Source organism: Lathamus discolor, chromosome 6 (assembly GCF_037157495.1).
Source record: "Lathamus discolor isolate bLatDis1 chromosome 6, bLatDis1.hap1, whole genome shotgun sequence".
Classification (NCBI taxonomy): domain Eukaryota; kingdom Metazoa; phylum Chordata; class Aves; order Psittaciformes; family Psittacidae; genus Lathamus; species Lathamus discolor.
The window spans coordinates 45,392,060-45,407,591 of record NC_088889.1 but is presented as its reverse complement, the minus strand read 5'-3'; the positions used below and the strand labels follow the sequence as shown (position 1 = coordinate 45,407,591).

The 15,532-nt window shown below is 37.3% G+C and overlaps 2 long non-coding RNA genes across 4 annotated transcripts in view; one reads left to right on the top strand and one right to left on the bottom strand.

Moving 5' to 3' along the window:
• Positions 1-15,532, bottom strand: part of LOC136017870 (uncharacterized) — a 68,827-nt gene that overhangs the window by 24,161 nt on the left and 29,134 nt on the right. The window contains exons 4-5 of one of the 3 annotated variants that reach the window (XR_010614125.1): positions 12,154-12,244; positions 5,198-8,856 (exon numbers count right to left, since the gene is read on the bottom strand). The exons of 1 other annotated variant lie outside the window; for it this stretch is intronic. This is a non-coding gene — a long non-coding RNA (uncharacterized LOC136017870). Of the gene's footprint in view, positions 1-5,197; positions 8,857-12,153; positions 12,245-15,532 lie in introns of those variants that run through there. One more of the 3 variants, XR_010614124.1, reaches the window with a different exon arrangement.
• Positions 1-15,532, top strand: part of LOC136017872 (uncharacterized) — a 28,714-nt gene that overhangs the window by 1,714 nt on the left and 11,468 nt on the right. The window contains exon 2 of the long non-coding RNA XR_010614129.1: positions 6,302-6,490. This is a non-coding gene — a long non-coding RNA (uncharacterized LOC136017872). The remainder of the gene's footprint in view (positions 1-6,301; positions 6,491-15,532) is intronic.

Genomic DNA, 15,532 nt, shown 5'->3' with positions numbered 1-15,532 from the left:
AACTGGTCTCCTCCAAAATGTTAGCAAAGAACAGGCATCTCTAAGAGTTTCTGTGTGTGAAATTAAGGGAGACAGGTTTTTTCCTTACCTTTTTTTTTTTTTTTGAGTAAAAATGTGTTCAGAAAAGTGCACTTAAAATCTTTTTTCTTCTAATTAAAACAAAATTATTAAGAAAATTATATGAAAAGTGCAATTGTCATCTGAAAATGTGTTCTGACAAATTTGGAGAATAAATTAAACCTCGAATAGAGAAATGTTAGTCCTGCCTTCAGTGTAAGTGCCAATGCAGCCTTACTTACAGAGATTCTTTTGATGCTTCCATAATGTGCCAATCCATGTTCAAAAATACAATTATTTGTTTACATTCTTGAAGAGAGATATACAAAACAATTCTGAAGTCCTATTTTACTAATATATGGTAATGAAACTGAAATATTCATAATATGGTCAACTGTATTATAGGTACGAAATGCAGTGCATGCCTAAAGCTTGTACCTATAATACTCTTTTTACAGCAATATTATAGTTTAGTTTTGGCAGCTATGCTTGTTATTTTTCAGGCAAAGTTGGCAACAACTCAAAGTCATGGAAACATTGGGAAAACTCCAGCAGCCTTTTCTTAGGCAAGATGTCTATTAAATACAAGATTTAACCTACCTTTTAAAAGGATAAAAATGGGTGACCTGGACGAATGGAGTATCTCAAACTTCCTGCAAAACAGGATGGTCTTCTTGTTTGCACTCTTTAATGTTTTGATTTCCCATTCATTGCTGAAGCTGTAATGAGCACCAGTTATTACATGGTGGCTCAGCTCCAACATAAATCACTTAACCTCCCCCTCTTTATTGATTTATATTAGCATTTATAGATGGCACTCATTGTCTTTATAGAGCCTGGGATCTCACAGTAATTAAGTTCAAGTTTAAAATAAACAATGACATCCAATAAGGGTTGTTGAAATATACTACAAGGTTTCTTGCCTAATGCCTACATTCAGTTTAGACCTCATCTCATTGCCGTTCTGAAAATTCTAACTAGACAAACCAAATGAAACCAAACAAATAATCACAGCAAAAAAGAACAGCAGGGAAGGCATGTATTCAGTCTTGAAATTACTATGGAATGGGTTTGTCAAAATTATAGTGTCAATATTGTATCAGACATCACTCTTTCTTTTGCAGTAGTATTGTATGTAAGTCTATCTAGCTCAGTAGTATCTTTCTCCTGAAGATATTTTAATCATAACTGGAGAATATTATATTATACTGTTTGATCTCTAAGTCTTTTAATGCTCTTGGATTTGTACAGTAAATTATTATTTTCTCTTGCTGCCAGGAGACAAATTTGTAACTTACTTACAGTACATTCACATAATTCTCAATCCCATTTATTTAAGATCACAACTACCTTTGGTGGTAAATGGTAGGCATTCTGTACAGTGACTTAAATATGAGAAAACTTTTTTCCAAGCCATGAACACCAATCTCTACATGATGAAGGAACAGAAACCATAAATCTGACCTGAACCCTAAACCTTGGCAGTGATTTCTGTCAAGTAACATATGGAAGCCACAGTGGAAATACCAAGTGGAAGAGAGTTCCCATATTAGCCCACAGTGCTGTTATGACTTGTCAACTTCCCTGCAGCCCCACTCTTTTCACAGGTCTCATATGTTTTGTTCTCCAAATAGCCCTAACCATATGCTTAACCCCAAGCGTGGACACTTGTGTAGTGGAACCTGGTGAAGCCCCTTGTGAAAAGGATGTGAGTGGGAGAATTCTCACAGAAAAGACAACTTTTTCTTCCTTGAGATTCCTGTGGCACTGCTTTTCTTGTGGGTCTCATATCTCTGTCAGGGAACAACAAATGCAGCTGCTGATTAGCATGGGAAGGAGAATTTGAGAGGTAAGCGTCACAGCATGGTAGGCAAAAGCCATGGCCTCATCAACAAAAAGTCTTAGTTCTGTCATGAACAAGCCAAGAAGTCAGCCTATGGGTCAAGGTCAGAGTCCAACCAACAGGGTACAAGCCCAAGCACAGGCATGGCTGCAAAGTAGCTGCAATGTAGTCCAGGAATAAGCCAAGTGTCGGCCTCTGCTTAAAGCCACTGCAAGCAGAGGAGGTAGGAACCCCTGCAGCAGCTTCTTCTAGTTCTTCCTTGGGGAAATTTAAGGTCAGTTGGGGCTTCTCAAACAGGTCTCACCTGTCAGAGCTATCCACCCAGGAAAAGAAGGTTTTTTCTCCTAACTGTCCCTAAGTCTCTCAAGAAAATTCTGCTGCGGGATATACTAAAGCCCCATGGGAAAGTCTGAGCAGGGAAGATTTCTCATAGAAGCCATGCTTTGCTTTCTCAGCTTCTTAGGAGCCCTGTCCTTGCCAAGGGCACCAGCTTTCTTCCACTTCTTACCTTAATCCTAGTCTTAACCCTAAACCTGGTCTTAGAGGTTTTAGAACACTTTTGATTAGGTTTGTCTGCTAGTCCTTGAAATGTAACTGTGCTTTTAAAAAACCTAACTAAATGAAAGACTAGTCTTCCTTGCTGACATTATTTTTTACTATTGTTTTAAATGAAACATTATCTATGTATATGGTATATGTGCATCATGTGTGAGCTTTATTTCCTGGTAGGTTATGTTGTACTTCCATCACTGTTTTTCCCTCAGAGTGAACTATAGAGTGTTTTGTATGAGACCTCAGTTTTCAGAACACAAATTTCCTGCTGTGATTCAGTAGTTTCATGTAAAAAGTATAATATTGATCTGATTATTTTTAACTGCTTCTGCACATTAATGATGTAGTGTAAAATAGTTGTACAATTGTATAAACCAAAGCCATATTTCTAATTTCAATCTTGTGATCTCTATTTACACTTTATTTTAGGTTTACGTGCTTGTCTTTGTCATGATGCTTCTTTAATCACTTATTCTAATTATCTTGCTTATCATCATAAATAATTTCCAACTAATAAGTTATTCTGATTTTTACTCAAAGAAGAGGGGACTTTAAGCCAAAGCCATAGAAGTTAAACAAAAAAATTTAGCATAAGGACCAATTAGAAATTATAATTTAATTTTACTATTTTTTTATCCTGTAAATTGATCCCAAATAATTCTCTTGGACATTTTTGATACTCCGTGTAAAGGATCTGAATTGTAGTGACTAATTGCCGTTGGTTTATTACCTGACAAGGCATTGTTTCTGTAATACGTATTCTGATACAATAAAACTGTTATCACATTTTACAAATACTCTGAATTTTATACTTAATTTCAGCAAACATTAATGCCAGTGAAGCTTGATTGGCTCAGTGTCTGCAGAAAGGAACACAAAAGAACTGTGAATATTCCTGAATCCAGTTCATTTTAAAACTTGCATGAATAAAGTACAAATAGCTTTTTGTACTACTGAACAACTCTAAATATTATGATTTTTTTTCCTCAGTGAGAACTGACATCCAGCTACTCATTTATAGCCTCAAGCAACATCACTTTTATTCTGAAATCCTGGTAAAACACCTTAAACTTCTGAGCAGTCTTACTCAAATGGATAATTCAACTGAATTCACTTGGAACTCAGAAGAACTACTCTGAGTAAAGTTGTTCAAGTATAAGCATTGCAAGACTGAGCCTTGCATTTGTTTTTAATTCCTGATTTTACCTTATAAATTTTTAGGAAAACTTACTAAAGATAACACATTTTTAAACAAAAGATTAAGAAAAATTGCTTTGTTCTTTAAGACATAGATGTATTTTATAATGTATTTTTATGTAGAATACACATATAGATCAAGAAAAATATAGAATATACAAACTGTAACAGTTCTGTAATTGTTAAGATTATTGAGCAGAGAATGACAGAAATCCTCAAAGAATTATTTTGAAAATACAAAGTGAATACCTGGGACAAAGCATATGATTTCCTATGAAAAAGGCTCTGACTGCACCACCCAGGTCTTAGAAGGCAGACGCAGGGACTGTGAGAATGAAGACCTTGGGCCCACTGTAGGAGAGGATCTGGTTCGAGACCATCTTAAAAATCTGAACGTGTACAAGTCCATGGGACCTGATGGAATCCATCCGCGGGTCCTGAAGGAACTGGCTAATGAAGTTGCTAAGCCACTGGCCATCGTATTTGAAAAATCATGGCAGTCAGGTAAAGTTCCCGAAGACTGGAAAAAGGGAAATATAACCCCCATTTTCAAGAAGGGGAAAATAGATGACCCGGGGAATTACAGACCAGTCAGTCTCACCACTGTGCCTGGTAAAATCTTGGAGCACATTCTCCTGGAAGGCATGCTAAGGCACATGAAAAACAACAAGGTGCTTGGTGACAGCCAGCATAGCTTCACTAAGGGGAAATCCTGCCTGAACAAGTTGGTGGCCTTCTATGATGGGGCCACATCCTTCTCTCTAAATCGGAGAGATATCAATTTGATGGATGGACCACTCGGTGCATAAAGAACTGTCTGGATGGCCGCACACAAAGAGTTGTGGTCAGTGGCTCAATGTTCAGCTGGAGACTGGTAACGAGTGGTGTCCCTCAGGGATCGGTGTTGGGACCGGTCTTGTTTAACATCTTCATCGCTGACATGGACAGTGGGATTGAGTGCGCCCTCAGCAAGTTTGCCAATGACACCAAGCTGTGTGGTCCGGTTGATACGCTGGAGGGAAGGGATGCCATCCAGAGGGACCTTGACACGCTTGTGAAGTGGGCTGATGCCAACCTCATGAAGTTCAACCAAGCCAAGTGCAAGGTCCTACACCTGTGTCGGAGCAATCCCAGGCACGGCTACAGATTGGGCAAAGAAGAGATTCAGAGCGGCCCTGCAGAGAAGGACTTGGGGGCGCTGGTCGATGAGAAAATGAACATGAGCCGGCTTCAGTGTGCGCTCGCAGCCCAGAAAGCCAACCGTATCCTGGGCTGCATCAAAAGGAGCGTGACCAGCAGGTCGAAAGAGGTGATCCTGCCTTTCTACTCTGCTCTTGTGAGACCTCACCTGGAGTATCATGTGCAGTTCTGGTGTCCTCAATATAAAAAGGACATGGAACTGCTGGAACAAGTCCAGAGGAGGGCCACGAGGATGATCAGGGGACTGGAGCACCTCCCATATGAAGATAGGCTGAGAAAGTTGGGGCTGTTCAGCCTGGAGAAGAGAAGGCTGCGTGGAGACCTCATAGCAGCCTTCCAGTACCTGAAGGCAGCCTGTAGGGATGCTGGGGAGGGTCTCTTCATCAGGGACTGTAGTGACAGGACAAGGGGTAACGGGTTAAAACTTAAACATGGGAAGTTTAGACTGGATATAAGGAGGAAACTCTTTCCTGTTAGGGTGGTGAGACACTGGAATGGGTTGCCCAGGGAGGTTGTGAGTGCTCCATCCCTGGCAGTGTTCAAGGCCAGGTTGGATGAAGCCTTGGGTGGGATGGTTTAGTGTGAGGTGTCCCTGCCTATGGCAGGGGGGTTGGAACTAGATGATCTTGAGGTCCTTTCCAACCCTAACTATTCTATGATTCTATGATTCTATGACATATTCTGGTGTGAGGAAAAAGAAAAATACATGGATATTGGCAACAAAACTTCTATTAGGCTCACTTATTTCAGGATAAAGTCCTAAATAGCAAAATTTTAATTAAAAAAAAAGGTGCAAGCAGGGTTTTTTCTTCATTTGGGATGCCTGACAGAGCAGTCAAGAAGAAAAAAAGTGGCAGCCAGAAGAGAAAAAAAAAAGTCAAACTATTTCTCATGTGTTAGTAAACAGATTGTTTTTAGAACGGATGTTATAGAGGATGAACGGAGAAACTGTATAATGGACTTACAGAAAGAAAAACAGTAAAGGGATGTTGACATCTTCATTTGGTCCCTGCTATGAGAATCTGAGACTTGGACTGATGTTCACAGGCAAATTTCAAAAATATTTAATTACTACACACATACTCAGACCTCACTTTCAGAGAAGACAGTGACACCAGCATATACATACACAGAGACATCTGTTAGTAATATATCAGTTATTTTTCATAGTGTGTTTCTCCTGCTGGACTCTTACTGCCTGCCTTCAGTTGACATCTCAGCGTGAGCTGTACAAGCTGAGAGTCATACCCCTGAAAGGTGCCTGTTCAGAAGACATACATAAAGGGGTTACCTTGGTAACAGACACACGTGAAAGCTCTCAGAAGAGCTTTTTCCTCACGTATTAATTTTTTCTGCTCTGTGCTGCATACGTAGGTTCAGGCTACAAACTTTATCAATCAAAATACAGCTCCACAGCTTCAACTCTGACTTTTTCTCTTTTCTGCTTTCCAGTAGCTTATGATGAATATTTGCTGATGAATGGAGAGACTGGTATCTGGCAAAGCATGCTGCTCCACTAGAAATACACAAATCTCTGCTGAAACATTATAGATCATTTACAAGAACTTTTGAAGTAGGAAGAAGGTTTATATTACTGGTGAAGAGATGCCTGCATACAATTGCTCATGGAGACCTGCTGAAGTAAGAAAACCCATAATGAATCTTCCCAAATTTTTTAATTAATATACGTGTACATTCATGCTTAATATACACATACATACTAGAACTCGCATTATTAGAGTTGAAATACGCTCCTGTTTCACAGGCACAGAGAATGATCCCAAACGTGTAATATGTCATGTTACTTGAAGACTCCCTATTTTGGAATTAGTCTCACTTGGAACCAGTTCTGAATGTTATAAATTGCTGTCTTATGACAGTAAAAATGTATAACTCATCTGCAAATATCATGTAAGCAGTCTGTATTAAAGAGTGCATTTTATATCTTATCATGTATTAATATTAGTATAATCACGCATTATAAGGTAGAAGAAATATGTTCATTATGCTCCATCAAAAGTCCAATTAGGTACAAGTTTGGAAGGCCACTTTTTAATTTAGGCCTCTTACAGTTCTTCTAACTTATCTCATGCTAGATTGGTTGGACATGATTATGTTCTTCATCACATTTTACACATAGCTAATTTATTTTCACTAGCACGATAATTGATCTAGAAGCAAACCTAAAGGCCACTGCATTTATTTGGTGATGTTATCAGTATCTTCAGTGAGTGAAGAATCAGTTTACATGATACATATTCCCCCTGTTTCATCCCCTTAGTAGAAATAATACCTTCAGACAATAGTGGCCTTTTCAGCTTTGGAAGGTACTTATATTTAAAAAACAGAATCAGAAGCCTACACCTCTGGGCTGCTGATACTCATAGCTGATGGTGCTAAGTAGACCTCACTCTATGTGGGACATAAAAACATTATCTCCCATCAATTCTAAGACCACTGAGGGTGTAAACCAAGAACTGTTGTATTAAAGGAAAGCGTCCTGTGTTTTAGCTAGCTTTGACAGTTTTTCTACTGCAGTTTCTATTGAGTCATTACACTAACCAGGATGTATTTGTTTTTTCCTGTCAGTACCGGTGAAAACATAGAAAAAGGAATACTATCTTCCTTATAACTTAATATTATTTTTAATGGAAAATATTAGAAATGGAAAACTGGTTCTTTAAAATATTTGAGCTTGACATAACAAGTATTTGATAGAGCTGTTCTGAAACTATTCACTTCATTTTGAATTCTTGGTTCTCTCCCTGTCTCCTTCTGTATATATTTTTTTTTTAAGTATTCACAACTAAGTTGTAAACCTGGCCTCTACAATGTTTTATTTTCCAGCACAATAATCATGCTAATGTACTCTAAGGCTAAATGTGAAGGATAGGTAATAATTTGTCAGTGTTGTGTTTCAAGCAGAATTCAGGGACATTTCAAAATGTTTCTTTTTTTTTTTTTTTTGTGATCTGGGCTTCCAACTTTAAAATGTGATGTATAATTGACATTTTGATACTTCGAGGCCATGGTGTATTCTCACACTTCTATGAAAAAAAACCCAACTTGCTGACACAATCAGGAAACAGATGGTGACAAAGATCTTGTATTTAATATGCCAATCATTATGCTTTACTTGCATATTATCATCTCATTCATGAGGCCACTATATGAAGGAATTTTGCTATGCCTCTGCAAATCAATCAAGAAGTCTTTTAATATTCTTTAAAAATATAATTCAGGTCCTTCTTACCCTTTCTGTTTCATTATATTTGGGGTGGTGGTGTTTATGCAAATTTATTACACACGAGAAAGTGCTTTGACAATCCCATGGCTAGAATAGATGTCAGTAATGAAATATTCACTACAGATAGATTCAATAGAGACCAAGAAATGACTTGGCAACTGAAGTACCCACATTTTCCGTACTTTGCTGTGGTCCTTAATCCAAAGGCAGTGACATAGTAAGACACTATGAAGGATGATGTCGAGTAGGAGGATAGATTTTATAATGTGGCCTCATATCTACTAAGACCTGGACTTCAGTCAAAATTTTCTACTCAAGAAAACCACAGATGGCAGATTACCAATGTATTTCAGTTAGTGCTGAAATCATTGTATATCTCAGCCAAGCAAACCTTTTCTTCAGCTCTGAAAATAGGCATTTTCCTTGGAGAGTGTCTGACTCAGAGTCCCCTTATATGGGAGAGTTCAGCCACCCACAAACCGAGCAAGGACCCTCCTTGGACTGTTTGAGGTCCTCTGAAGATGTTTTAGCCTGTTATTGCAAGTGATGAGAAAAGGCTGTTTCTTTCTCCTTTGTTTCTCTCCTTCAATGTCCAGAGAAAGCTTCTTCCTTCGCAAGTGCCAATGTTCACATTTAGAGGGATCTGGGGTATAGTTAGCAGCATTTTCTCCAGTCTCTCTCTTACTCTCTATCTGTAGGTTCCTGACCTTCTAAAATGTGTATCTTTCCATTTAAAGAAGTTAAAAATACTTCTGGTTCTCTGCAAAAGGAACGACACAAGCAACAGGACACTTCAGGTAGCCTGACTATTTACAACTGCCTTGCTACCTGGGATAGAACATGCCTCTGACATGAGTATAGTTAGGTAGTTATTTGAAAACTTACATATTCATCCCAAAGTGGATGTAAATATACACTGCTACCAGCTTGTATAAAATGTGGAAAGAAAAGGGAGAATGGCCTTGTGTTGAAACTTAGGGAAAAAAAAAAATTATTTCAAGAGAAGAAAAAAGAATTTTACACCATTGTTCAACAAAATCCAGTGTCATTCCAGGCACAGTAAGCTTCAGTAGCTGCTCCCCTGAGACAAGTGTCATAAAAGGCAAAGTGGTCCTAAGTGCAAGAAAAGTGAGCCTATGTTTCTTTCACACATGTCACAACACAGGGTTTATGGCAGCCTTTCAGCATATCCCCCGCTTTCCACACTAATTCCCCTTTCTAATCTCCAGCCATTCAGACTACTTGCAATGTGCTCTTTTAGACCCGATCTTTACTGACTCATAGCTAGGAGGTCTATGTCACCCCTATTTTGTCATATTCCCTTCATTGCGTGGCATTCTTCATTTAGCTGGCCCTAGCAGGTTTGTGTTTACGAAACCAGAAATCTTCAAAATCGAAATTCTGTATTCCCTTTAATTGGTTAGGAGAAAAACAACACAACAATAATATCCCCAAACCCGGAACCCCACAAGCGCAATACAGCATTGTGTGACAGTTGAGCTGTTCTTAAACACGGGGTCAGATTTATTGTTTCACTACTTATCAAAGACAGCGGCTTAAACACCTTGCACTATCTAGACAGCAGTCTCTTGGGATGTCAAAAGTCAAGGTTACATCAGCTCTTGACTTTGTCCAGGCTCTATGATGTACAATGTCACTGTAACAGAGCACTTCCTCTTTGTTCTGGGGGAACTTGATTCATAATGAGCCCATTTAGGGTGTACTCAGATTGTGATAAAGAGCTCTACACAGAGGCTCCTATTTTAGAGAAACAGGTGTTGGCTTTGATTAGGGAAAAATGACATCATCCAAGGGAGAGGAGAAAAAAAAGCAAAGGGAAAGGAAGGCAAAAATAGAAAAAAAAGTGGCAACCAGACACAAATACATTTGCACATATAAAGCTGTTCTAATGAGAGCCAAATTGATTTGACATTCAGTGGCAGTTTGAAGCCAAAAAAAGCAAAGCAGCCTACAAAAGGCCCAGCTCATTGTTTATGGAGTGTCATACTTCATCATCTGTGAGACCAATAACAGTGATGGGAAGACCTTTAAAAGCAGGGAGTTTGCACAGAATGGCTGCATGGATACCACTGATGTCAGATGCAATACAGTGATTGTGAGCTATTTCCTGAATTGAAATCATGTTTGTCAGATAAGTAGATGCTCTCTACAGATTATATCTTTGAGAAGAGGATTTGATACATTGTTAGAATTCTTGGCTGATTTCTCCTAGGCAGACATAACCACAATACTTACCCCATGATGGGTACTGATCATCAAACTAAATAAACTGAATAAAAAACATAGAGGATAAAACAATTATATAACATGCAAATGCAGCTTCCAGTACATGAAAATTATTCTGTTTGTGAAAAAGAACTTTGCACAAAATCATGTAAATTAATGTGAGTACCCCTTCCATTCACCATCCTCATTTTCATAGGTAACTTTGTGAATATTTTTACAAACATAATTTTTACATTTTCATCAGAATAGTGGTCCTCTGTCATTAGTAGACTGCAGAATATATTTTGTCCATCTCTGCTTTCAGTTAGAACACCTGGTGAGGAGTGACATGTTTATCAAATGTTGGTGAATGCCAACATGAATTAAATAAGCCTTCAAAAAAAACGTGAGATGCTATGCCTTGTACAGGAAAAGATATGTGTAGAAAGCAGTCTCTCTCTTTCTGCCTTCTAGCTATGAGCTCAATCTAGATATCACAATATTGATATTAAAATCTGATCCTAATGTTTCTGTTTAGATTTCACTAGAAAATCTGTTTCTTTCTTGAGGGAAAATTCAGGAATTTCAGCCTCCTGGGTCTCAGTTCTCTAAAGACTCACTGGAATACAAATACACAATGATCTTAAATTGGGAAGTCCTTAATGACATTTTACATATGGTATCTATTGTAGCTTCATAACACAGAAAGCACTATGTAGGGTGACCAAGTATAAAATGGATGAAACAGAGAGAGACAAGATACATGGAAGTCTAAGAGAATAGATAAACCATTTTCTTTCCTTCACATTAAAAATAAAAATGAGTTTGTTTTGGGGTTGGGTTTTTTGGGTTTTTTTTTGTGAACCTTCTTTCTGTTTCCTGTAAATAATTGAATCTGTGAGTTTATTATCATGATCAACCAATTAAGCAAATAGATCAAGTAGGTCATAATGTTTAAATATTCACAAAAGGCAACATTACATCTATATTAAATATTGTATTCTGTGACAAAGACAGCTTACACTGATTATTAATTATGTGTGCATATGTAATCCCTGCTATGTCAGCTTTATGTTGTAAATCATATGATTGAGTTTCTTTTGTCATATTTAGGAGAATTATAAGCCACCTTGGAATAAATTACAAGTTTTGAATACTACAAGATAGGTTTCTAGATTCACTTTGTAATAGTACCCAGCAGTTCAAGACCATATGTATTCTACTACAGCCTGTACTTTAGTTTTCAGGAGAAATGGGGTTGCTCTGTGTCTAATGCTCACTGGTTCAGTAGTCAGACTGAAGTCCTGCAGACATGATATTTAATTCTATTAAATTAATATTTAAATGCAGTCAGCATGATAAGCCCTTCAACAAGTGGATTTCACTTTTCTTAGGCTGTGAGAGCGTTCTCATTTATAATCCTGTTGTAGAAAAAGTAAATAGGAAATCTGTTACTGAAGACTGAAGAAATGCATTGCTACCAAATTTTGTTAAAACATTTAAAATGTTACCTTTTAGGATTCAGTGTCAGAACTGTAGCACCACAGAAGTGAATGCAAGCAATTTACATTTCCCTTAGAGCTATTGTTTCACACTGTCTGAAGATTCAGGCTATGTCTTTCACTGCTGAGAAATGATGTATTTTACATCAAGCAATGTAAACTTTTATAAATTAGTGAAAACAAGAAGAGACAAATTTCAGTTTAATGTAGCTAGTCAAGGTCAACCTCAGGCCTACATCTGCCATTCATTATATTGACAAAATATAAAGAGAAATAACACGACTAACAATGAAAATACAGCCTTTGCAAGAGAACACTGTATTAATTACCTGCTACTCAAATTAGAATCTTCCCTCCACAGTTCTACACTCACAAAGTCTGAAAATATCTTGCATTTTTGTTTTATATCTCCTTCCACATCTGTGAAAAGTCATAGTTTTTATATTAAAATCTTCTTTAAAAGAGAAACCCAAAGGAAGTAGGCACAACATATAAACTTTTGCATGTATATACAAAAAATACTATTGCTAGAAATTACGATGAATAATGATTATGAATTACAAATTATTAATATGTTAATTAGAGTCAAAGCTGAAAAACTGTTTTCAAGTAGTAGAGTTAAGCAGCTGGTCCTGCTTAGTTCATCAAAAGCATCAAGCACACCGGATTTGCATATGTGATTGCCAGGTATGAAAAGAGCTGTTTCATCTAGCAGAAAGAGCAGACCACGTCACTAAAATTAAAAATAGCCTAAGAAATAAAGATTTTAGTCTTGTTTTCCTGACACTGAGGGTGACTAACTCCTGGAACAAATTAACTCAGCAAGTGCTTATTTCTCCATTGCCCATATCACCATTGTCCATATCTGCAGCAGAAATGAATGGCTTTTTTTATTCCCCCTGAAATACATGCTTAATCCAAAGCTGCCATTTTTTTTTCTTTTTTTACTATAAAAAATGTTAAAGGTAAAGATAAAGGTGTGGGAACTTCCCTTTCCTGATAACTTATACTGTGTTAGTTTGCATAACACTTCCTTGCCAGTAGGGTTTGGATGGTTTAGATAGATGGTGCATGTGTGGTGCCTCATAAAAGTAAGTTGGCTCAGAAAAAAAACATAAGATAAAATGTTATGTGTTTGTGTTATATGAAGATTTAATAGTATGGATAACCTAGAGATGTCTTTAGTCTTAAAATTAACAAGTTTCTATTAGTATCTCTAGGACTTAGAAGTACACATAAAGAACAGAATGAAACTCTGCAGGAGTGAATATATTCCTCTGATCTATTCCAAAAGTGGTTCTTTAGATTTTTAGCCCCTCCACATATTCATTCTTATCTTAATACTGTACTGAAAATAATTTCATTTGTATTACTTTATGTCCACAATCTGATTATTTACATACCACACAGCTAAGTCTGATTGCACCATACTGTATTGCATTTACCTAGCTTCAGCTGAATCACTTAGTAAATTCCAGCTTGCTACTCCTTCCACAGCTCAGTAGAGTCACTGAGCTTGCACAGGCACAGCTAAACACATTCTGAAGAAGACTTGGTTAAACAGGTATACCAAAAACCTCACTGACACAGGTAATCTTTACTGCTGATGGCAAAAAGGCTACATGATGGCATTGATAAACACAAAGTAGGATTTACACTTATGTAACTAAGAGAATTGATGCTGGGCTTGTAAGCAGGACAAGTTAAAGACACTAATATAATAGCAACCAATGATACACATTTTCAGCATAAACCTTCAGTGTAAAAATTCTCTTATCAAGGAAATGTGACTACTGACTACAAGCTCTACTCCTTAGAGACTGGTTGCATTTTAAAGAGAAAGTTTTCTCCTGCTTGGGATCTTGAAAATAAATTATTTTCAAGAGAAAAGATAGACAGTAGGAGATATCCTAGAAGAAAACTAAACTGCAAGTCCCTCTTTTCCTTGTTTTTCCTACCACTCTGTATGCCACCCTTGTTACAGCAGGATGTTTGGAGGCATATTTTCTAAAACAGTTCCCAGCCAGATAACCTTCACTCATGCCAAACTGTTCATTTCAAGGCTGTGATTTCCCTAACTGAGGCTAGACTTAGCCATCCTTGTGCAAAACTTTGGGAGGTTCCAATAGGTTTTCTATATGTCATTAAACACACCTATTCACTCAAGAGGCTCTAAGTAATGATACCAGGTCTAACTGCGCAGCCAGAAATGACTGGAGATCGAACTGTGCTGCAGCAACTTGCAAAAGTTGGGAATGAGTACTTCCTAGGAAGACATGTTGCAAGAAGTTCACATGACATCTGTTTCCCAGTAATACACACAGTTCATGCACCACTACAAGTCCATCAGTTTCTTGAAGGGAAATGCATATACGTACTGTGTAACACACATCTCTGCAGGCTTTCACTAACAGGAAGTGGTTTGCATATGTATCTCCAAAACTGTGGTTTTAACATGGTATTTTAAGGTGTTTAACTACAAAGTAAGAACTGAATGTAGTTCAGTGGCTATTCTTTGCAATTCAGAGTGGAAACCTAACAGATTCTCTGAAACAGCACATATTTCTGGACATATCTGAAGTTGGATGAATATGGCTACCTTTTGGTAGACTTTTGATTAGGGAAAATCAGTGATGACAATGGGAGGAAAAGATTTTAATTTCAAAATTATTAATTTCATGCCATCTTTTGTGTATTGCATTCTTTTTGTTTCCTGCTCCAAAAACCAAGTGATTTTTATTTGGTAGTCGTCCTGAATATTACTATTAGAAGAAAAAGCTTAAAACCAGGCATGTCAAATCCCTTTTCATAAGGAGCCTGCAGCATAGAAAACTTTGCATTATGCGTATTAAAGAAGGAATATGGAAAGTGCAAGAATGTCTTCTGGCAAAATATCTGAACTATAGTAAAACTGATATCTACAAGAAAATGTTTCAATAGCAGTAGGGATCAGTGAGAAGAGGAATTTTATTTCTGGCCCTGCCTGTGCAAAGATGAGTAGTATTCTATATCGATAAAAGAACAGAACAGGAAACAAAGATAAAACAACCCTGCATTTTTAACCAAATCTACTTCTTGTTTTTTATCAGCAGCAATAACTACTAAAAAATTGGGTTTCAGTTAATCATTCCATTAACAAACAAGAAACCCAAATACCATCAAACTAGATAAAGATAGGCTGCTCGTTATGGAGCAGTTTCTGGTGCTAATAAAACAGCGCAGTTTCACTTTACAGCACCCTCCCCAGCTCATTCCTCCATTGCTTTATTTCAGCCACTGAAATATGTGGAAAAAGACTTGCTCTGTTTTCATCTCTTGCTGTTTTCTTATGCAGTTCGTATTTTATTGTAGAACTACATTAAAAAATAAAATTGAAAATAAAGAAGTTTTGCAGCAGGTATTGTATAAGCAAATGTACCTTTATTTTCTGCATACTATGTGAAAGCAGATTAGGTGTCTTTTAGTCAACTGTGAAATGCCATTTGTACCTGGAAGTAACTTAGGTTCATTAGGGTTTCTTTTCCCTTCTAATTCATTGCAGGCTTGCTTTTGTTTATGAAAATAGATTTGAGCAGGTAATCAGAGTGTAGAAGTATTTTTCACTCATTCAGTGATATTCCGCAGGTTTTATTCACTTTTATTCTTCATTGCATTTTCACTCTTGGAAACTCATTTACATAATCTCCGTATGGTCATTTCACAGTAACT